Genomic DNA, 24,953 nt, shown 5'->3' with positions numbered 1-24,953 from the left:
TTGTAGTGGCCCTTGGGATATTTGTAGGCCCAAGGGAGAAGTAACTGCTTTTCAGCAAATCTTGTTTTTAAATAATTTGTCTCTCCATATATCCTACCCTACAAAAGAGAATTCATTGACCAAAGAACATCAAGATTAACCAACATTATCAAGAAAAAATTTCAGTTTAAATAAATAAAATGCATTTTTTATCTCCTCCCAATAAGCAGAAAATAGCACAAATAAGAATCAAACTCTGTGATATCCTGGACCCCTAACCCATGGAAAGCATCCCTATGCCCACTGCAGTGAGAAAAGCATCACATCATTTCTCCTTGATGGCCAGTTCCAAATCTGCTTGCATAAGCCTGCAGAATGCACAAGGGAATAACACTCACCATGTGCAACTCTCCTTCTCCCCACCCTCCAGGGAACATAATACAGCACATCCCCTGGGCAGATTGAATGCCCCCTCCACCAACAAAACGGAAAAGCATAAACAGCGAATAACAATGTAACACCAACTGAGGGATGGAGTGGAATGTTGAACCTGCCCCAGTGAATAGGGGAAACAGGGAGGGGGCAACAAGCCAACCTCCCAGAGGAGCTGAACTAGCACCTATCTGAGGTGAGGCGAGGCACAAAGGCTGAGAGCAGTAGTGGGGCATCAAGCCAACCTCCGAAAGTGTGGCCAGTGGTGAATCCCTACATTGGTCTTGGGAGACTGAGGGTTATACTCAAAACTGATTTGCCCCACCTTTCTAGAGGAGGAGCCAGCCAGCCAGAGTTGCAGCTATAGGGCAATGCAGCTGCTGCCTGATGAAAATAACAAAAAACACAGTGAAAGGCCACTCCAGCAGACTAGAATAAGTGGAAGACAAAATATCAGAGATCAAAGACAAAATCAAAATTAAAGAAAAAAACAAAACTCTTAGTCAAACAACTCAAGACCTGTGAAAAGAAAATGCAAGAACTCAGTGATGCCAACAAAAGACCAAACCTGAGGATCATGGGCATCAAAGAAGGAGAAGAGCTGGAAGCCAAAGGGATATATAATATATTGAATAAAATAATACCATAAAAATTCCCAAATCTCAAGAAAGGTTTACCCATTCAGGTACAGGAAGCCTCCAAGACACCCAACAGACTTGACCAAAATAGAACCTCCCCATGGCATATTATCATTAAAACAACAAGCACAGAAAATAGAGAAATAATATTGAAGGGTGTAAGACAAAAAAAAAAATAAGGTATAAAGGTAAACCCATCAAGATAACAGCAGATTTCATAATAAAACCTAAAAGCAAGTAGAGCATGGAGTGAGGTATTTCAGCACTGAAAGAAAATGATTTCAGCCCTAGGATACTCTACTCAGCAAAACTATCATTCACAATCAATGGAGGAATGACAAATGGAAACTAAAAAAATATAAGACCACCAAGCCACCACTACAGGAGATTCTACAAGAAATTCTGCATACAGAAGATGAAATCAAACAAAACCACAAAAGGACAGGAAGTATTAAACTGCAGGAGAAGAAAAGACAAGTAATCAGAGAGTAGCATTGATTTGGCTGCACAGACTTCAATCCTTAAACAACAAAAACAATTAAATAGCAGGAACCACCATATACCTATCAAAACTAAATAACAATGGACTCAAGTGCCCCATCAAAAGATACTGTTTGGCAAACTGGATTAAAAAGGAAGATCCAACAATCTGTTGTTTACAAGAGACCCATTTCATTAGAAGAAATAAACACTGGCTTAGGGTGAAAGGCTGGAAGACAATTTACCAAGCTAATGCCCACCGACAAAAAGCAGGAGTAGCAATACTTATCTCAGACAAGTAGAGCTCAAATTTACATTAGGAAAATGTGACAAAGAAAGTTACTTCATACTAATAAAAGGGGCAATACATCAAAAGGAAATAACAATCATCAATCTTCATGCACCCAACGTCAGTGTACCCAATTTCATCAAACAAACACTAAAGGTGTCCAAATGGCCAAAAAACACATGAAAAAATGCTCACCATCCCTGGCTATAAAGGAAATGCAGAACAAAACCACACTAAGATTTCACCTCACTCCTGTTAGAATTGCTACCATCAAGAACACCACCAACAACAGATGTTGGCAAGGATTCAGGGGAAAAAGGAATCCTCATACACTGCTGGTAGGAATGTAAGCTAGTGCAACTACTATGGAAAACAAATGGAGTCTTCTTAAAAAACTAAACATAGATTTGCCATACAATCCAGCAATACCACTCCCAGGGAAATACCTGAAGGAATTTGACTCAGATTATTACAAAGTCACCTTCACATCCATGTTTATTGCAGCAGTATTCACAATAGCCAATCCTTGGAAATAGCCAAGATGCCCCACTACCAATGAGTGGATTAAGAAAATGGGGTATTTATACATAATGGAATTTTATTTAGCCACAAAGGGAATGCAATTTTGTCATTTGTAAGTAAATGGATGGAACTGGAGAATATCATCTTAAGTTAACCAGGCTCAGAAGGCCAAAAATTGCATGCTCTCCCTCATATGCAGATTATAGACCTAAAACAAATGCAGAAATATTATTGGATATGGTTCACACACTAAGTGGAGACTGACACAGGAGATGTAGGGAAAGGAAAGGAAACTTAAAACTTGAATGTGGTTGAAGTGCTCACTGTATAGAAGTGAATATAGGAATCTTAATCTGACAGACCCACAATGGGAAGGAGACTAGGAAGCAATGAAATAGTCCGGTAAAGATGAGCCAATATGAGCTGTAATACACATGTGCATGGTAACAACACTAGGAATCTGTATAGCTATCTTTATCTCAAACTAGTGAAAACACTTTTTCTAATTACCCGTTATGTTTTGTCTTCAACAAAGTTAGAGAATAGGAGCATGGAACAGGTTCTGCCCTGATTGGGAGGGGGGATGTGACCCAAATAATGTACACACATGTAATTAAATGTATAAATGATAAAACAAAATTAAATAAATTATATTCTGATTTTATATCAGTTTCTATTGTGCTTGGTCTACTGATGTTCCTTTCCCAGAATCCAGTTCATTTTCTCTGTGTTAAATCATGTCCCTGGAGATCAGAATTCAACTGATGTTGAATTATCAACTACAGCCAAAGTAGAACATGAGAGGGTAACTTATTACTGTGACCCAAAAGTCATAGCCCTAATCACTGCAATGAATGAATAATGTATTAACCTTTCCCATTTCCCTGGTGTTCTATGAAAACTGTAGGGAAAGCATGTATCAATCACAGATACAAGGAATAAGCAAAAAAAAAGTTGTAATGAAAAATTCTTTCTCTGAATAAGAAAAAACCAGAAAACAAATTAAAGGACTATATTTTGTAAAGCTCAGAAATTATTGCAAATGTCATCAGAATCACAGTCATTGAATCATATTGTCCACAAACTTGCTTTTGTGATATTTAAAGGAAGGAAAGAGATTTTAAAATGCCACTAGGAAAGACTATTTTGCACCCACTGGAAATTTTGTGCTTCTTAGAAGGAAGTAACAGAAATATTACTTGAAATAACCTAAGGAAAATGGGGCTGCACTAAAAAAATTATGTGTATAGTACACAGAACAAAATAAGACACTCAAACACCAAATTTCAGGATATACAGAAGGCCGCTGTGTGTTAGAGATCTCTTGGACTAAGAAGATTTTGTTTTTAGTTTTTGGCTCATATTGCATGAGTTAACCCGATACTTCTGCATATTTGTGCCTTAGTGTCAGGAGAAATGTAGAAACTAATTTCCAGTATCTATAAATTATGATTTATAACATTGGAAGGAACTTAAAAACACCATAATTATTAGTTAAAATATCCCATGGAAGAATTATATTAGCCTGACTTGAATCAAATCCCTATTATAAGATCAATAAATTAACTATGGCTAAAGAATTGGGATTTTAAAAGCACTGACAAACAAATTTGAGGAGTTTGATGTAGTGATTAGCACAAATAAAATTCAAGGCTTATACCTGAAGTGAAAGAGCTCTGGTTAATTGTCAAAGCCTGTAGAAATAAGCTTAGCACCTGTCAAGTGACTTATTTGGAATAGATGAAGGGTTCTTACAAGAAAACAGATCACGAGCAAAGAGCAAAATAAATGTCCATTTTCACCTCTGAAAAGTTAATATTTTATAAGGACCAATTAGATATTGTTTACACTGAACATAATTTTGTGTAACTAGATTTATTCTAATTCTTATATCTAGGATTATGCTAGTCAAGGCCCCTTTTTATTCCAAAAAATTGTTCTAAAGTGCACAAACACTAGATATAGTTCACATTATATATCACCATGTTCTTTGAGATTATTTTTATTTGTGGCTTGCTATATTTTAGTTATAACTTCACGTTAAGAAAAGGACAACACAATAAGAACACAAATATAATAATAAATTTTACTTAACTGAAATGACACTAGTTTTGTTATTTTGGCTGATATTTTATCTATCTTTATTGAAGATTTACAATATTTTTCATAATATTTTGTTAGATTCACACAGTTTCTATATTAAAAGTTCATATTTTAATGTTTTTAACTTTTTACTATATTACCTCTTTATATATATTTTTGTATAGGCATGCTGATGTTAGATTTATTGTTGAGTTTATTGATTTGAAATTAAAATAGTGTCATCTCTTAGAACATTCCCAATCTCATTTCCTGTTTTAAAATTACTAACATAATTTTGAATTCCTATCTCTGAAATAGTCTAATTGGACAAATTTACATTCTTTAAGTCATGATATTGTGGTTTTGTTTAGCAACAAAATACAATTAAGGCTCCCACAATTCAACCCTGTTTCACCTTTTTTTTTTTTTTGCCAGTGCCAGGGTTTAAAATAATATGCCAATAGTGATAAGTAATCTCTATTATTTTATTTCTTGAACAAATTTGAAATTATTTTGCAATGAACTTTTGGGTTGACTTGTGCCCTGCCCCTGCAAATGACCATCCTGAAATCCTGCTCCCCAGTACCTGTGAATATCACTTTACTTAGGAAAGGATCTCTGTAGCTGATTGAGGAGTTCTCTAAATCTATAAGGTTGGTGTCCTTATTAAAAAAAATAAAATTTGGACACAGTCACAGACATGTGAAAAGAGAAGACAATGGTAGGACTACCAAGTCAAGAGATGTCTGAAGTTCTAAGAAGTTGAAAGCATGAACTAAATTCTCTGTCATGACCTTCAAAAGAACCCACACTTGCTCAAATTGTTTCAAACATCAGACTCAAAGACTATGAAACAATTCAGTTCTATTATTTTAGTCACCCAGTTCATGCTACATTGGCATGATAGCCCCAGGAAACTAATACAATACTCCTTTTAGCTTGTACATTTTTTCTTTACATTATATAGAGTTAAGGTAACAAAGTGTATTTATTATAGTACAAGCTTATGAACGTCTAGAAATGTAATGATTTATGTAACAAAAATCATATTGTCATGTTCTTTCTATTTTTCCTATTTTACTAAGATCTATACTATTTTATCCCATTGATTATCTTTATTGGTGTTTTTACAGCTCAGGGTTACTTTAGAAAATGTACACATTTTCAAATTCTGCTTTTCTTATTAAAGGAATATTATGTATGCACAGTTCCTATTTTAAAATTCAAGGATCATTAGCCACTTTCCCATGGAATAGAGAGGATTCATTTAGTTCTTTATCTTCTTATTATCATCAGTTTAATTGTCTGATAGTATATTGTTAAAAATTTTAGAAATTTTAATTCATTTAAAAAATTTAGCTCATACTCAAATTAAACTTAATTTCATATTAATATCTTAGGAATAGGAAACATATGTCTTTTTTCTTTTTCTTTTTAGGTTATGTGCAGTGCTGAAAGATATAAATTTATTAAGAGAGCAACCTGTCAATATGTACAAATTTTAAGGGCTATCATTTTATTCAATAATTTTTCTTGGAAATCAATCATTCAGTACACTGTATATATAAGAATATACTGGACCATTTTTTCTAGTATGGGGAAATGTAAATATTCTTCTTTCAGGGATCATATTCAAATTATGCATATTCCATACTATTGAATACTTTATAGTAATTAAGAATAGTACAGTAGTTTTCTAGGCCTTAATATAGAAATAACTGTGATAGATAGTTTTGGTGTAAAAAAATCTGTCTGCAAAGTGAAATTTAAGGGATAATAACATGAATCATTTTGTTTGCATTTTGGATGCTTAAATTCATATGAATGAACAAATTGTTTGTGGTGATTATCTCTGCCATGTAAGATTGCAGGGTGATTAATGTCCTTCTTTTTATATTTGCTTGCCATTTGTGAGGAATTTTTAAATTGTTTATACATTTATTCATATGTGTATACATTGTTTGGACCATCTTTCCCCTCTACCCCTGCCCCCTCCCCACCATATGTCATATATCTATTACCATGATGGAAACTAATTTATAGTTGGCCACATAGTAATTCTCCAACAGATATTTATGAGATGGCAGAAGTATAAAAGCAAGAAAAGCCTGGTTGGTAGTGTATATCTGTATTCTCAGCTACCTGGGAGGTGTAGATAGGGTGATGCTGGTCCAAAGCCAGTCTGGGACAAAGCACAAGAACCTATCTAGAAAGCAAACTCAAACAAAAAGGTCTGGAGGTGTGGCTCAAGTTGTAGACAATGCAATGTGAAGCCCTGAGATCCAAAGCCTAGTACTGCCAAAAAAGATGAAAACATAATTGCATACAAACTTCATTAATAAAATGGCAAATAATAAGGAGCAAAGCAATTACTTTGTTTTAAAGCATAACGACTATCAATGTCAACATGTAAGACTTTGTTTTCCTCATTTTTTTACAACACTTCTGAGACCATTTGAACACTGAGAAACAATCTAAATGGACTCTGCTCCTCATGAAAAGGACAATGCTGCTTCTTTTTTTTGTCAATTCCCTAAGGACTTTTTCAATGTATATTCAACTTCTTTTATCTTGTATCTATTTGTAAAAAGTGCTGTGGTATATTTATACTTGCTAAATCAATCCTCTATCAAGATTGTGGAAGGTTGGTAGAAGTACTGTTAGTAATTAAGTTTAGCTTATTTGTTACATTAAGAATTTTTAGTCATAATTTTTACCTATTTCCCATCAGTTTTATTGGATAATAGTTATATACAACTTAAGTCATTAAGTCATTTAAATTGTACAACTTAGTGAACTATGACAATTTAATAAAGCTCTGAAATTTTCATAATGCTGAAAATTCAGTACATTTTATTACCCACTCCCCAATACATTTCTCATGACTTTAATATTACTTTGCTTCCTCTATTTTTGGACTCAGACAATGGCTGACCTGCTTCTTATCACTATACATTAATTAACATCTTACATGCACTTTTTTTTCTGACTTCTTTTTTTTGGAATCATTTTAAAATTCATTCATGTGGTATTGTATATTATTAACTTGTGTATTATTGCTTATAACAAACATTCAACTGAAAGATCAGAATATATTTATTCATCGATTTACTTGTTGATATACATTTGAGTTGTTTCCAGTGTTTGACTATGAATTTTGCTTCTGTGAATATTCATGTACATGATATTCATGTACATGTATGTGATATGCCAGATCCCAGATGATTATCTAGAATGGCTCTGTTATATTTTAGGAGTATGCTTTACTTATCGAAGAAAATACCAAAGGTTTAAGAAAGTGGTTGTAGATTTTGTATCTTTGACTATGTGCAACCATTACTCAAAGCATCACCAAATACTTGGTTATTCTAGAAGATATCTAGCAAAATCTCAATTTTGCATTCAGTTTTCATGGTCCTTTCTTTTAAATTTTGCTGAACATCTTTCCTTATGCTTAGTTGTCAGTATTACAACTACATTAGCTAATGCCTTTTAAGATACTTTCCACATGTACTCGTTATTTTCCATTTTACTGTTAAGCTATGTAAGTCCTATATATATTCTGCCTATAACTCCTGTCTCAGATTTATGTGATGAAAATAATCTCATATTATATAGCTTGCATTTAGTTTTTGTTTAGATTTTTTTTGTTTCATCTTTTCTATTGGAGTTTATGATACGTACATACTTAGTTAATATTGTTTGTGGCATGAAAGAAAGTACAACATCCTTTATCTCATATAGACATACCCTACACAGATATCAAGTTGATCTAACAGATTTCCCGAAAGTTTTCTTTTCACTTTAATGGAGTTCATAACTTTATCGAAAATCAACTCGCCATTTTCTGTAAGTCTCTTTCAAAATTCTCTACTGTTTTCTGCATACTTATCATGTCTTGATTTGTAGAAAACTATTCTAGAAATTTTAAATACCCTGATATTTGTACTTATTTTAAAAATTCTTAAGTTCATCATTTTATTCCAAAAAACTATTGTTTTTATTGTAATTGATTTGGATCTATTGTTTATGTTTGTATAAATTACCACTTTAGACATAATAAATCCTCTAATATATGAATATAGTTTAGTCCACAATTTATTTAGTCCTAAATAAACAACTACCAATGGTATAGTTTTCAGTTTAAAGATATTTCATAATTTTAGTGAAATGGCAAACCAAATATTTAATCTGAGCACTATTTAAATAAAATCTAAATGATTTCATAAACCACATTCAAATGTTATTTGCATTTGTCTATATGATCTTGTACAGTTTGTATAGCATAGAAAAATCTACAAGTTTTGTGATCTGACAAACTTAAATTCAATTCTTAAAAGATGTCAACTCTAAAATTAGTATAATGATAATATATGGTATATTTAATTGTGAGAACTAAAGTAGAGTTCACACTATTTTAAAAACACTACTATATTAATATCCTGATTTGCAGATGAAGAAAAATGACCTTGCCTTTACAGCTTACACAAAATATGGGACTTTACCTTGTGTATTTCATGAAACAATTCCCATCCTTGACTGCACAACACTGTCTTCCTCACATTCTGTACGTATTTTCATGACTGCATGAAAAAAAATCAGATGACACTCCAATTATAGAAACACCCCCTTTAGTCTTTTATTCACATATGATGCATTTTTCTACTTTCAAGCACTTCAATTACACATATTCCTTTGAACAAGTGTTTTAAAATAATCTTAAGAATCGATTTTAATGCCAGTAGTTTATAAAAACAAGTAGTGCAAAAGGCAAACCATTAAATATATTATAGAAACTAAACCTTAGCCCTTTGCATCAATTATTAGGGGGAAAATAACAAAACATTTTCACTGGTTTTATAGATTGTGTCTTTTGAAGTAACAGTGAATTGAACCATTGAAAAGTAAAACACTCCATTGAACTGAAAAGTAAACACTGAATGTAAAAATACAATACCTAAGGGGGAAAAATGTGTTTTCTAATCTCTGCTTATATGCTTCCTTTTGCTTTTGATAGATGATGAAAAACTGAATTCCAAACAATAATGCCATAGGGATTGCAATACTTTGCATTCCAGCATAAGTTACAAAGTAATTTTTGAAAAATAAAGTACATGAAATGCTGCCACAATAGAATAGTGCTGAACCAATAAGACAAAAAGCAGTCCAATATTTATGTAATTCCCTTTCTAATGAAAATGAGTATTTTTTCATTAAATTTATTAATGTAAATTTATCAATGTATTTTTTCATTAAATTTACTTCGCAAAGTAATACTAAAATATGATGAGACTGGACACTTCTCATCATCAGTTTTGCCCTTCTCTGGATACATCTTCAGTTTCTCCAAATCCTGCTCTCTCTCGCTCTATCTCTCTCTCTCTCTCTGTGTGTGTGTGTGTGTGTGTGTGTGTGTGTGTGTGTGTGTGTGTATTTGGCTTTATGGAGAAGGTCCTTGTCTTTTTACAGGTCCCTTCCAACCTCAGGTGAGAGGCAATGGGAAACCCATAGGTGTGTAGTATATTTCTGTGGGTTGTGGCTCATATTGTGTGCTCCCATATGTACCTACTTTGAAATCCATAAATCCTATGATCTTATTGTCCTGACCCAACTGTGTGTTGTGTGTCATTTAAACCATTGCATTAATTATACAGGAAGACAATATTCTTACAGAGATTACTTAACAGGCTCCCATAATTGCCTTAGGTCAAATATTTTTAAGAAATCCCTTATTGAACCCTGTCTCAGACACTGTACTTAATTAATTTAACCCTCAAAATGATCAGTAACAAATTAATGTATAGCATTTTCTGCAATTGTTGGATGCAACATAAAACTTGTTGAAAAAATTAAAAGTTTATACGTACGACTGTAGATATCCTTAATATAACAACATGGAAGGATGATTAATTTTTCTGCTATGTAGGTATTTTACAAAACTTATTTAAGGTGGTACTAATATACATTGTAACCAATTCAATTATTCAACAGGTTAATAGATCCATTTAACAGATTGACTAGAATTTACTGACTCAAACCACTAAAAATAAACTTTTAATAGTCATAAAAATATATTTTTTTCTTTAATACTTTACAAAGAACATGTTATCAGTTTCTGCCACTTCCTTTCCCTGAAGGAGATAACATTGCTTTGATTTTATACTGAAAAAGAAAGAGACATGGTGGAAAACAAAATTAATTTTGACATATTTTACTCTAAAGAAGAATTCAGACATTAATAGCATTGGATCTTACCAAAATACCTCCCTGTGGAAGACTTAACTATGAAATTGACTTAGGATTTCACAACTCTGCAGATTTGAGGGAAAATATTAAAAAGGTCTCTAAGTATCCCTTTGTTGAATAATACTTTTGCTTAGTTTGTCCTAGATTTTACTAATTGCACTGAAAAATAAGAGCCCTACAAGAGTGGAAGTTACACACTCCTGTATAACTAAACTAACCAGTGGACATTATCAACTTCTAGCCCTAATAAGTTTTTCTTTTATTCATTTATTCAGATGTGCATACATTATTTGGGTCATTTCTCCCTTTCCCACCCCACCTTCCCCCCACTACCCTCTCTTTCAGGCAGAATCTGTTCTGCCCTTATCTCTAATTTTGTTGAAGAGAACACATAAGCATAATAAGGAAGACAAAACATTTTTGCTAGCTGAGTTAAGGATAGCTACATAGAGAGATTCCTAGCATTTCTTCCATGGACAAACATGTTGCAGTCTAAGCTGATTCATCTCTAATTGATCTTTACACTGGTTCCTGATCCCCTTCTCGTGTTGACCTCTGTCACCTTAAGGTTTCTGTATCAGTTCCTCTGGAGTGGGGATATCAAACACTTTCATGTTTTGGATTTTCTACCTGTCCCCATACCTCCCATATGTGCTCTCCCTTTGAAATGTGACCCAAGTCCAACCACATTGCTGTATTTGCCCTAGATCTAAAGTCCACATATGAGGGAGAATATATGATTTTTGGTCTTCTGAGCCTGGCTAACCTCGCTCAGAATGATGTTCTCCAGTTTCATCCATTTACTTGTAAATGATAAGATTTCATTCTTCTTCATGGCTGAGTAAAATTCTGTTGTGTATAAATATCAAATTTTCTTGATCCATCCGTCAGTAGTGGGGCATCTTGGTTGTTTCCATAACTTGGCTGTTGTGAATAGCACTGTAATAAACATGGGTGTGCAGGTGCCTCCGGAGTAACCTGAGTCACATTCCTTTGGATATATCCCCAGGAGTGGGATTGCTGGATCATATGGAAGGCCTGTATTTAGATTTTTAAGAAGTCACCAAATTTTTTTCCAAAGTGGTGGCACTAGCTTGCATTCCCACCAACAGTGTATGAGGGCTTCTTTTACCCCAGTCCTCACCTACATCTGATGTTGGTGTTGTTTTTGATGATGGGTATTTTAACAGGGGTGAGGTGTAATCTTAGTGTGATTTTGACTTTCATTTCCTTTATGGCTAGAGATGGTAAGCATTTTTTCATGTGTTTCTTGGCCATTTGAATTTTTTCTTTTGAGAAAGTTCTGTTAGTTCAGTTGCCCATTTCTTTATTGGTTTATTGATTTTGGGAGAGTTTAGTTTCTTAAGTTTCCTGTATATTCTGGTTATCAGTCCTTTGTCTGATATATATATATATATATATAGCTGGCAAATATTTTCTCCCACTCTGTGGGAGGTCTCTTCAGTTTGGAGACCATTCCTTTTTTTGAGCAAAAGTTTTTAGTTTTATGAAGTCCCATTTTTCCTTTCTTTGTCTTAGTTGCTGAGCTGTTAGGGTTCTACTGAGGAAGTCCTTAACTCTACCTGTTACTTCCAGAGTGTTTCCTACTTCTTCCTGTACTAACTTCAGAGTTTTGGGTCTGACATTAAGTTCCTTGATCCATTTTGAGTTGATACTAGTACAGGGTGATAAATATGGATCTAGCTTCAGTTTCTTCAAGATGGATAACCACTTTTCCCAGGAACATTTGTTGAAGAGGCTGTCTTTTCTCATCATATGTTTTTGGCACCTTTGTCAAAACTAATGTGGGTATTGTTGTATAGATTCATATCCAGGTCCTCTATTATGTTCCACTGGTCTTCATGTCTGTTTTTGTACTAGTACCAATGTTGGTTTTGCTGCTATTACTTTGTAATATAGTTTGAAGTCGGGTATTGTGATATTTCCAGCATTGTTCCTTTGGCTGAGTATTGCCTTGGCTATTCACAGTTGTTGAGCTTCCAAATGAACTTTAGAGTAGATTTTTCAATCTCTGTAATGAAAGTCATTGGGATTTTGATGGAAATTGCATTAAACATAGATTACTTTCAGTAGTATAGCCATTTTTACTATGTTGATTCTACTGATCCATGAGCACGGGAGATCTTTCCATCTTCTGTAATCTTCTTCTATCTATTTCTTCAGGGGTTTATATTTTTCCTTGTAGAGGTAAATCACATCCTTTGTTAAGTTTATTCCTAGGTATTTGATATTTTTGAGGCTATTATAAATGGAATTGTTTCCATATATTCCTTCTCAGTTTGTTCATTGTTAGTGTATAGAAAAGCTAATGATTTTTGTAAGTTGCTTTTGTATGCTGCCACACTGCTATAGCTGTTTATGGTGTCTAGGAATTTTTGGGTAGAGTTTTTTGGGTCCTTAAGGTACAGGATCTTATCATTTGCAAACAGAGATATTTTGACAGTTTCTTTACCTATTTGTATTCCTTTTATTTCTTCTTCTTGTGTAATTGCTATGGCTAGGAATTCCAGTACTATGTCACATAGGAGTGGGGATAGTGGGCACCCTTGTCTCATTCTTGATTTTAGGGGGAATGGTTTCAGCTTTTCACTGTTAAGTATGATGTTGGCTATAGATTTGTCATATATAGCCTTTATAACATTGAGGTACATTCCTCTTATTCCTAGTTTTCTTAGAGCTTTCATCATGAAGTGGTGTTGGATCTTGTCAAAGGCTTTTTCTGCATCTATTGAGATGATTAAGTGGTTTTCTATTTGCTTCTATTAATGTGCTGTATTACATTTATAGATTTGCATATGTTGAACCATCCCTGCATCCCTGGGATGAAGCCAACTTGTGTATGATCTTTCTGATGTGTTGTTGGATTCAATTTGCCATTATTTTATTGAGGACTTTTGCATTGATATTCATTAAGGAAACTGGCCTATAGCTCTCCTTTTTGGAGGTGTCTTTGTCTGGTTTTGGGATGAGAGTAATATTGTCTTCATAAACCTTTCCTTTTAGGACTACCTTTCTTGTGTCACATAGGTTCTGGTAGGTCATGCTTTTATTTTCATTAATTTTCAGGAATCTTTTAATTTCTTCTTTTATTTCATCAATGACCCATTCATCATTGAGCAATGTGTTATTCAGCTTCCAATTATTTGCATGTTTTTTATGTTGTTGATTTCTAGTTTTAATGCATTGTAATCCATTGTGTTTTGTGTTTTTATCTCATTCCTTTTTTGAGGTTTGCCATATCATGGGTTACTTCCTCTTTAATATTGTCAGTTTTTGTCCTTAATTCATTTATGTCTCTATTTATATGTTTGCTGTTTCACTGTGGTGTTTATATAGGGCTCTTATGGTTTCATTTATTTGTTTTTGTGTTTTCTCATATTCTTTATTTTTGTCATCTTGGAATTTCTTGAGTGCCTCTTGTACATTTGGTTGAATATGTCTAGTAACATTTCCATGATATTCTCATTGATTACTTGAAGGATTTCTTCTTTCAGAATGTTTTTATGGGCTTCGTTGGGTTCCTTGGTGTAGTTTATCTTTATTTTGTTGGAGTCTGTATCTGGGTATCCATTTTCTTCATTTCCCTTGAATCCTGTACTAATTTATTTTTGGGGGGAGAATGTTTTCCATCCCTTTTTCATCTTCCCATCATTCCACTTGGTACTGTTTCTGTTCCTGGTCTATGTGTAATTTAGCATTAGCCAACTTACAATAGTAAAACTAACAAAACCAAGAAAGAAAGAGAAAAAAGAAAAAGAAAAAGAAAGAAAAAATAATTGGAGAGCCAAAGAAATCAACAGGGAGAGATGGTGGTCAATCAAACAGCAAACAAGGCAAATAAACACTTAAGGAAAAGAAACAAATAAAAATTCTCAGCTCAGGAGCAGTAGAATTTCAGTCTTAATAGTTCTGGTGTTACTCCTGTAGCATCCAGTCCTGTTTGTCTGCTTATTTTCTCACCTGTGGTCTGCATCCCCCAAGTAGTTTTGGAGCCAGTATCTGCCTGTGCTGGAGTCCTCCTGTTTTGTCAGTGCAACATGGTGTGGAGAAGCTCTTTATGGGCTGAGGGTTCAGGGTTTCAGAGTTTTATTTCTTCTTCTTCTTCTTTTTTTTTTTTTTTTTGCCAAATATGGCTCCAGCAGGAAAGTATTCTGTTTGGTCAGCTGAATATCTCCCAAGCACATTTGGAGCTGGTGGCCTGTGTGCCATTAGGCCAGCAGGCAGGCAGGCGGATGGGAGGCAGCTGGTGTGCTGGCGGACCTGTGTATGGGCCGAGGCCTGATGGGCCTAGCCTTAATAAATTATGCCTAAAAACTGAGGAACATGGCTCAAGTTGAACATTGTGGGGAAACAAAACAAACGAAACTGTAAGAGAGAACCATTCTCCTTTATCTTCATTTCTCTCCAATCTCTCTATTCACCTTTATCTCACACTATTTTGTTTTCTTAACTACAGCATAAAATCTTTTTTCAAAATTGAATAACATGGAATGTTACTACTGAGAAAGGTATAGGTCACAAAGAAAGTGAATTTAATATAAGGAAACATTAAATTTAACTAGTTAAATAATAATTTTAAAAGATGTTTTAAAACACCTTGAAAGTAAATAAAACAGGAACAAAAAACAAGAATTAGTCCTGCAGAGAGGATTTCATTCTTTAAAATGCAAGAACAAGGGTATCCAGGGACAGCTTACTATTCAGACCATATTTAAGAGTCTCAATTGAAGTTGAATGGACTGCACAGGTTACTACTTGTCCTTGTAATCAGAACCCTCAGTGTAAACTGTGGATATTGTAATGGTAAATACATATGAGCTAGAAGTACTTGGAAGCAGAAATTAAAGTGATGTATTTACATGGAGTATCATAATATTCTGGTATAGCAAATTAAAACCCATTCAAATAAATCGAAAGGTATGCTATGCTTAAGAACAGAAAGGTGAATCAGGACAAGATATCAATTATCCAGAAATAAATCTGCAAAGACAAGCATTTCAAATAATGGAACATTTTAACCTTGCTTAAAATATATTCAGAAAATTAAAGATGCAATAACATAGTTTTTCTTAAAGATAAAATAAGATAGTATATTTTTCAAATGGAATTAATATAGAAATAATATGTAAAAATCAGTGGATCACAGTAGATATTTTAAGAAATTAACCAGTTGCAATGGAAATTTACAAAAGGATCATATATTCAACATCAATTGGTAAATATGTGCTTAAGAATGACAATTGCTAAAAATTAGCTTTTCATATAAAGAAATGAAGCAAAACTTGTACTGATATCACACAACATTGAAACAAGCCATTTCAAGACAGAAGAAAAGAAGAAGAATATTTTAAAAGTGCAACTGAAATGAAAAAAAATTAAAAATATTAAGAAGTACAGCCAGACATGGTCATGCACATATTTAATACCAGCTCCTCAGGGAGCAGAAAGAGGAAGTTTGTAAGTTTGAGGCCAGGCTGGGCTAAGTTAGAGGCATCTAATCTCAAAAACAAAATAAAACAAAGTGACGTATGTGCAAAGTCCTTGGTTAAATCTAATAAGAATAATAATGATAGCAATATTAATAATAGTACTAGTAATAATAATAATAATACATTGGAAAAATATTGTATTTGTATCATAATGTAAAATAGAGCTTATAAAATGTACATTTCAGGTAAACACCAATTTGTGAAAAATATTTACAACATTGAAAATCATCCTCTTAATGTCTATAATGCAAAGTGAATTGCAAATTATAAAGAAACAAACAAATCATCACAAAATGGCCAGTTTCATTGTGATATTAAACCACTGATAATCTTATGACAAGGCACACATTTTATCAAACACAGTATGTTGTATTATATCAATTACTGTATATTTATTGTCACATCAACTCATTTGACCCTTATATCTAAAATTTGAGATAGGTACAGTCATTATCTCCATTTTTTTGTATACCACTCATCCCACACAGTATTTTTTTCTCAATGATTGCTTATGTAAACCAAGGTGCCCAAGTATCAATGAATGGATAAAAGTATTATATATAAAATAATATCTTTGCAATGAAATATACATAATGAAATACTAGACATAAAGGAAAATTAAATTTTGTGATTTGTTGGAAAATGGATGGAAATGCAGATCATTTTATTGAGTGAGATAAACCCAGTTCAAAAAGCCAAATAGCACATTTCTCGCTCACTTGTGGAACCTAAATCTAAAACAATGTTGATGACATTAATAACAATAATGAGAACAAATGTAAAAGTGGACAGTGTAAGGGGAAGGAGAAGGTAAAGGAAAGCACACTGAAGGAAGAAGAGGACAGAAATACACTGCATGCATATGCTCAAAGACAGCATAATGGAGCCTAACAAGCAGTCTATAAAAAGGGAAGAGGAGAGGGTAATGGGAATATAATGGAGGGGGTGAACTTGTTCAAAGTACACTCTAAACAAATATAGAATTGCCACCATGAGAAACCACATATTTTTAATATATACTAATTCAAAAATTAAAAATAAATATTAAAAAGTACAAACTACAAACAATGATTACATCAAAAGTCATGTTCAAAGGATATCATGAATAAAGGCTGTTGACAGCTTATGACAGAAAATAAGGAATTTTCTACATCTAAAATTTATGTGAAAAATAACCTGTAGGATATACACAACATACAAATGAACAAGAATAAAGCAGAAAATGCAATGTATTATTTTACATGCATATAAAGAATACATTTTAAAGATAAGGTATATTAATTTCCTTTTGTGTGTACCACAAATTTAGTAACAGAGAACAGTGAAAATATATTATCTTACTATTATGCAGGTGATATTTAAAATCAGTCTCGCTGGGCTGAAGTCACAGTATAACCAGGGATCCTTCACTGAAGGTAAAGTCTCTTTTCTTATCTTTTTCAGCTTCCAGTAAACATGTGCCGCTTCTAGAAGACACCTCACAGTCCTTCCGCACATCATTCCCACAGCTCACTCTAACACATCTGATGTTTACTACTGAGACTGATTTCTTCTGACTCAGTATTATAAGGCGATTAGTGACTACATTGGGCCTTTCCAGAAAATCCAGACTGATCTTTGCTCTCAAGAGTTGCGACTTAATCTCATTTCCAAAATCCCTTATAATATGAAGTAACATCCATAGATCCCAGAAATTAAGACATAAACACCTTAAGCAGGAAGGAGATTTATTTTTCCTACCACATAAGAGAAGGAACAATCAGGAAGCACTGTGAGAAATTTTGAGAAATAACTGACAACAGAGAAATTCTGACATAACCAATGAAATACTATTTTATATGCATTGGTCTGGAACATATAGACTTCCAAATAGATATCAACCCTTGGTGGAGATGTGGAGAAGTAAAATGTTTGGGCATGGTGATGTAAATGTGAAGTGTTATACTGAAGAACCACTCAACATTTCCTTCTCAGATAGAATACAGAAATATGCAATTGTACTCAACCATGCCACTCACCATGCTGGGTAATTTCCATCCAAGTCCATAAACCTGTGCTAACTAATATGTTCATGTTAGCATAGTTTTTGGTGGAACTATTTACAAGCAACCTAAGTGAATATCAAGAGCAAAGAAGGTTTTTGTGGAGAAAAGCTACTGCATATGAGGCAACGGTTATAAGCAAATGATTAGATACTCCCAGAGAAATCTGATGTACATCAGTAGCAATGATATAATGTAGCTATATATATACATATTTAAGTGTGACTATGAATTTTTATTCATATGCAATTATATCTCAACACAATTGTATATTTTAGATAACAAATTCAAATAAAAGTGATATGTGGAAAGGGCATTAAAATGTACCTATCGTGTTAACAGTAAACATGTGCCACTTATAGAAGACACCTCACAGTCCTTCTGCACATCATTCCCACTACTCACTCTAACACATCTGCTGTTTATTACTGAGACTGGTTTATTCTGTGTTTAGTATGGAGAATGTAGGAACAAGTGAACGACTGAATTTCTCAGACATTATACAAACTGGGCAGTATAAGAAAGTTAAAACCTTGTCTATTTCTTATGTGATGTCTTTTGTTTTATTAAAAATACTGTAACCTACTGATCTTGGCTAAGGAGTTAGCTAATATCAAGTTAAGGTTTTGATTTTCTCAATCATAGGAGCATTTAAAAATTATTTTACTGTTAAAAAATTCTTTGGGGTTGGGTGTATAGCTCAGTGAGTGAGCACTTGCTTTGCATGCATGTGGCCCTGTCTTTGACCCCAAGACAGCGTGGAGGTGGTAGAAGGGTCCTCTAAATTAAGTTAGTGATTAATAAAGTGGAATTCCATTCATTAAAGTGGACAATACAGAAAATATGGTAAATGTATTTTTCTTTCTGCAGAAAATTTTGTTAATATTGAGGTGGAAGTATCACTAATGGCTGAAAGTGGAGGCCAGGGATTTCCCTAAGCATCTTTACAACACAGGGAACTGACATTGAAAATAACTGAAACTTAATTCCTGGTATAATCAGCTAATAGGATTTAACATATTACAACCAAGTATATCATGATGTATTATTTTTTAATGTTGTAATTACAATGAAAGAGGATTTTATTTACTAGGTGGCAACTCCCTGTTTCCATCATTGGTACTTGATTTAATTGAAAAATGCAATACTTGGTTTTGTCTATATGGATTTATAAGTTTAATAAACCAAAGCTTCATGTAAAAATAAATACCTCAATTAAGAAAAAAACACTTCACACAATGTTAAATCTCTTCAGGAATTGTTAATTTAAGCATGACTTTCAAATTATAAATAAAATTTTTAAAGTTTTTAAATTTGAAATTAAACTAGTATTGTTCACATATTAAGATTGTTAGTGAGCTGTAAGGTTGCTAGTGAGCTGAAAGATAGCTACTAAGCTTCTGAAACTAAGTGTCCTTAGAGAGCATAAAGTCAGCAGTGAAGTTGGAGTCTTTCTTTTTAGTCATCAAACATATTGTTGATCACATAAATAGTTATCTTTTGCCCTCAGTTCATGCACATAAAATTCTGATTGATGCAGATGGGAGCCACATAGCTTTTGAGGGTACTGAATTTTGAAACTTTATGGTGTGTTCAGAATATCTTTGAAGTGCCATTTCTGAGGAAAAATGCAGCACTTAAAAAGTAGATCTTTGGGGCTTATTCTTATCCATTGAGAACAAGTTTAGATTGCCCATTTTAAATGCAGGGTTAGGCTGGGGTTGAAAAAAAATACAATCTGGGTAGTGAATATTTGATGTTTAATGGATTGTTTCAGCTGAATTCAGTTTCTAGATTTGTACCCTTGAGTCACAGAGTGGCAAACTGTCTACTATGTCTCTTTTTGAACATTAATATTCATGAGTTTCTTTTTCCTGACTTCATAGTTACAGATATTAATTTTCTTCATGACATTAGTATATATTAACTACATTACCATCACTAGCATTGTCTACAAAATTCATTTTTAAATCATGAAATAAATATGCTTTTCTTTTTCTTTTAAGGATCACTTGCTCTGTATCACAAGCTGGCCTCAAATTTACAAGCCTGCCTCAGCCTCCCAAGTGTGAGATTTCAGGCATGTGCAATCACATCCTGTTCTAAACTATGTTTTTGAAAATATTTTTTCATGTTTATTTTGATAAGTGTATTTACATGTTCAACATGTTATTCCTTCAAGAAATAGAATTCTTAGTAGAATAAATAGAAAAAACTACTAAACTACAAGTAATGATTTCTTTAAAGATATTCCATATGCAAATACACTATGCATCAAATGATATCATTTCATCTATCAATTACAATAATTAAATAAAATCAATTGTTTTAATATGAAAAAAATTTTAGTGCCCTATATTTCTTACTTAAAAGAACTAAAATAATTAAAGCAGTCAATTGCCAAGTGAAATTTGACAAATAAAAAACTACTTATCTCATTTATTGGCACACCAATATACTTATTATATATTGAAAAAAATCACACTTCCTTATAAGTAACAAAACTGCTGATGTTATCAGAAACTCTCACTTCACCCCATGTGTAGATATAAATGCCGTAGCCGAAGTTATAACTCGTAATTTTGTCTTTTTTAGTTAACTCACTTCCTATTTAGGAGCATAGCTAAGTTATGTTTATATCTCCTAAATCTGTAAAGTCTCACAGATACACTGTTATCATTTTGGAATTTTTAGCTTTATTATTACTGTGCAAGCTCAATATTCTTGATAGCTTACTCATTGTGAGCCTACTAATCCACCTCAAACATAACTGTAGGGACAGTGCTGAATCAGCAGTCAGAAACAGAACTTGTGGTGGAAGAAAAAGAAATCATAGTTGTTGGTAAGGCAAAAAACCTTTATACTGAGAAAGACATTGAGGTAGGAATGCAGAAGTCATGATGAAAACATAAGGACAGAAGAGAGGAAGTTGAATATAAAAACAGAACCAGGAATGGAAAGGGAGAGGGAGTAGAGACATAGCCTAGTCACTTTTTAATTTTACATAACACAGATGATTGCTTCCTCGACTGAGTCAACTGCATCTGCCATTGGTCGCTCATAAAGGTGACACTGTCAAAGTCCTTCAGTTGTGCTTTTTCTCTGAGATTCATCTAGGTAGCTTCCATTGGCTCCACATGATCACTGTTTCTATCTTCTTTGTTCCTGACTTGCAGCACTGGAAGATTTGTGCTCTGGTTTCTAATCAGTTTCAATAAAAATAAACAGATCAAAGACAAGGAGGAGAATGTGCCTCCCACATTTGGAGTTGACACCGGCTAACTATGAAATGTTATGTTCTCCATACAGAAGTTGATAGTCAACCTCCCTCTTTTCCCTTCAAATCTAAAGGTTGTGAGCTTCAATCTACTTAGTATCCACCTTTGCATCCACACTCATCCTTGCCAGTAAATTTTCCTGTGTTCTTTTGGCATCATTGTAAAGTATCCACTTATCGAATATTTCCTGAACTACCACCAACTTGAAAGAACCACTTTATTTCTTCCAGGGCATAAAAAATTAGATGCTGAGCTTTTGTTCTTGTCTCTCTAATAATCTTCATTAACAGAAGTCATCTATCTTTCATTGAGAAAAGAAGGTTAAAAACATTTTAGTAAAGACTGAAATTACAAGATACAAAGAAGAATCCATGATTCTTCTTTGTAGATGTTTCTGCTCTGTTTCTGGAATGTGTATAAAAATTTAAATTTTTATTATTGCTAAATGATAAATGAATTGAGAGAAGAGGATTGTCTCTGAGATGCTGGAATAGAGTAAAATTTTCCCTCAAACCTGTACAGATAAAATATCTTTGTGGTATGGTTCCATCCATAAAACCTAGTTTCTTAGATACAAAATAAGAAGTTACAGAATCATAAATAAATTCTACTCTAATGCATAATTACAATGATAACTGATAATACTATTTTTAAATCATTCTGGAATTAAATGAAATGGCTCTCTTTCTCTTGAATCCAAAATTTAAGGTTCCACTAAAGATGCTATATTTTTAACATCTCATCTCAATTGGTTATGTAAAATGATGGTTTGATAATGTCTGCTCTTACAAAACAGAGGCTATGTGAGTGCACATACCCATCATTTTAGTTTAAATATTTTGACTATAACAACAAAGATATCCCTATTTAAAATACTCATTGAACTGTGTAAATTCTTCTCAATTTATCTCCCACATTTATAAGCAATTGAGTTCTATTTCAGTATTGTGTCTTCATTCTCTGGTACTCTACCCCTGTTGCATTATTCACAGTAGTTTTCCATGTGTATTTTAAGTGAAGAAGCAATTTATATATGTAGTTAGGAGAATAATGGAGGGAGTGAAACCAGCAATGATATATTGTAAGAACTTTTTAAAATGTCACAATGTACCCTCAGTACAAAAATAATTTTAAAAACCAAAAAATTCAAACCTGATTGAGACCATATTTTAAACTTATATGCTCTGAGTGTTTCTAAATAGATATATTAAAATCCTTACAAAACTCTCAATAATGACAAAAATTTCCAAATATTTACAAATGAACAAGTAAAATTAGTATTCCTCAGTGATATGACTTCCAAGCACACAGCTAGAAACAGTAGTTGATGTCTGTGTCTCCTGAAAACCCAAGTTTTTAATCTGTTCTCCAAACAGAGGACACTTTCTTTACACTATCTTTCCTCTCAACATCAGTCCCCTGGACCATCTCTGCCTCTAGCGCAGTAATCAAGTGGTCTTCCAGGAATGTATGCTTTAAATGATATGTGTATCCAAAAAGTTATTAGTCAAGCCAGCCACAGTAGCTCCCACTTCTTGGAATGCAGAGATCAAAGGTTCGCAGTTTGATGACACTCTGAGCAAAAAAGTAAGCAAGACTCCATCTTAACAAAAAAGATGAATGTGGCAGCAGTGCACAACACTTATACCAGCTGTATGAGCAGTGCAAGTAGGAGGGTCATGGTCCAGGCCATGATGAAAAAAATGCAGAGATTACTAAAAATAATGAAATCACACAGGCCATCACTGGACTGGACAGATATAATTTACAAACAAAAACCACAAATACAATTTCCCTGTCCTTGACTATTTGGACTTTACAAATGTTTAATTTATTTTTTCCCCTAATTTCTTGGGCTGGAACTTCCATTAGAATCTGGAAAAGTGAGCAAACTTGTCTTGATCTTGCTACTAAAAGCTTCAACTATCCACTCTTCATTATGTTAATTATGAATGTGTCATGTGTGATCATTAAGGGAAGACAACAAGAAGAAACAATTAAAAATGTGAAGAGACAGCCTATAGACTAAGAAAAATTATTTATATACTTATATTCAACAGGGGGTTGATACCCAAAATGTATAAGGCACTTGACTCAGAAAACAACTTGATTAAAATATGTTCAAAGGATTTGAATAGATATTTTTCCCCAAAACGGACATATGAATGGCCAACATATTAATGAAAAATTGACCAACATCCATAATCATCAGGAAAATGTAAGTCAATAGTGCAAAGGTGACACCATCTCACCCCAGTTAGAAAAGCTATTATCAAAACTGCAAGAGATGGCAGTGTCAGTGAATTCGTGGAGAAAAGCAAAACTTCGCACACTGTTGGTGGCAATGTAAATTAGCATAGTCACTATGGAAAACAGTATGGAGAGTACCAAAAAAATAAAAATGGAACTACCATGCAGCATATCAGAGTATTTCCCCATGTGTGTTTATTGTGGCAATATTCACACTAACCAAGATATAGAATTATTCCAGATGCCAACAAATGAAAGGATAAACAAAATGTGCTATAAATAAACAGCAAGGTATTATTAAACCACGAAAAAGAATAAAATTGTGTTCTTTGTGGAAAAATGGCTGGAACTGGAAAGCATCATTCATGGGAAGTGAGCCAGACTCAGAGACAAAAGTACTGTATGTTTCCTCTAACCTGTGAAATCTACAGGAAAAATTAAAACGTGAGAATAGAAGGGGAATATTGAAGAAAAGGAAGTGGCTCTGGGAAAGGTGAATTAGAGAGGTCAATGGAGGATGGGGCAAAATGATTAAAGTAAATTCTGTGCATGCATGAACACAGGATGCAAATAATTGTTTTTATAATTAATATACACTAATACAGAAAAGAAAATATGGTATATACATATACATGTATGTATATACAAAAGAATGATACTCAACTTTAATAAAGAAAACTATGTCATTTTTGACAATAAGGATGAACCTGGAAGACATTATGTTATGTGACATATGCTCTGGACTGCAGGACAAATACCACATATTTCTGAAAGTATAAATGCTCAGACATATAAAAATAGAACATAAAATGGTGGTTATTAGCTGCTATGGATAGGAATGCAGGATGGGCAAATGATGACCAAAGGAAGTTTAATAAACAGTACAATCACTTCTAGATATCTATTGCACAGCATGGTGAGCAAGATTAATAATGTTAAGTTCATGTTTTGAGAAATTAATCATCAATTCAACAGTGCTGAAAAGTGGAAGAGACCTTTAAGAGGAGACTAGGTCATGAGGGCTCTGTTCTCTTAAGTGGATTACTGCTGTTATCACAGGAGTGGGTTAGTTATTGCAGGAATAGGATCCTGATAAAAGCAGAAATTTAGTCCCTTTAATTTGTCTGTCTCTGTCTGTTTTAGTCTTCATATGTACAGGTGTGTCTTCATTTTAGGGTGTTTATCAGCATTCATGACCTCTATCA

Source organism: Castor canadensis, chromosome 5 (genome assembly GCF_047511655.1).
Source record: "Castor canadensis chromosome 5, mCasCan1.hap1v2, whole genome shotgun sequence".
Classification (NCBI taxonomy): domain Eukaryota; kingdom Metazoa; phylum Chordata; class Mammalia; order Rodentia; family Castoridae; genus Castor; species Castor canadensis.
Note: the sequence above shows the minus strand (reverse complement) of the source record.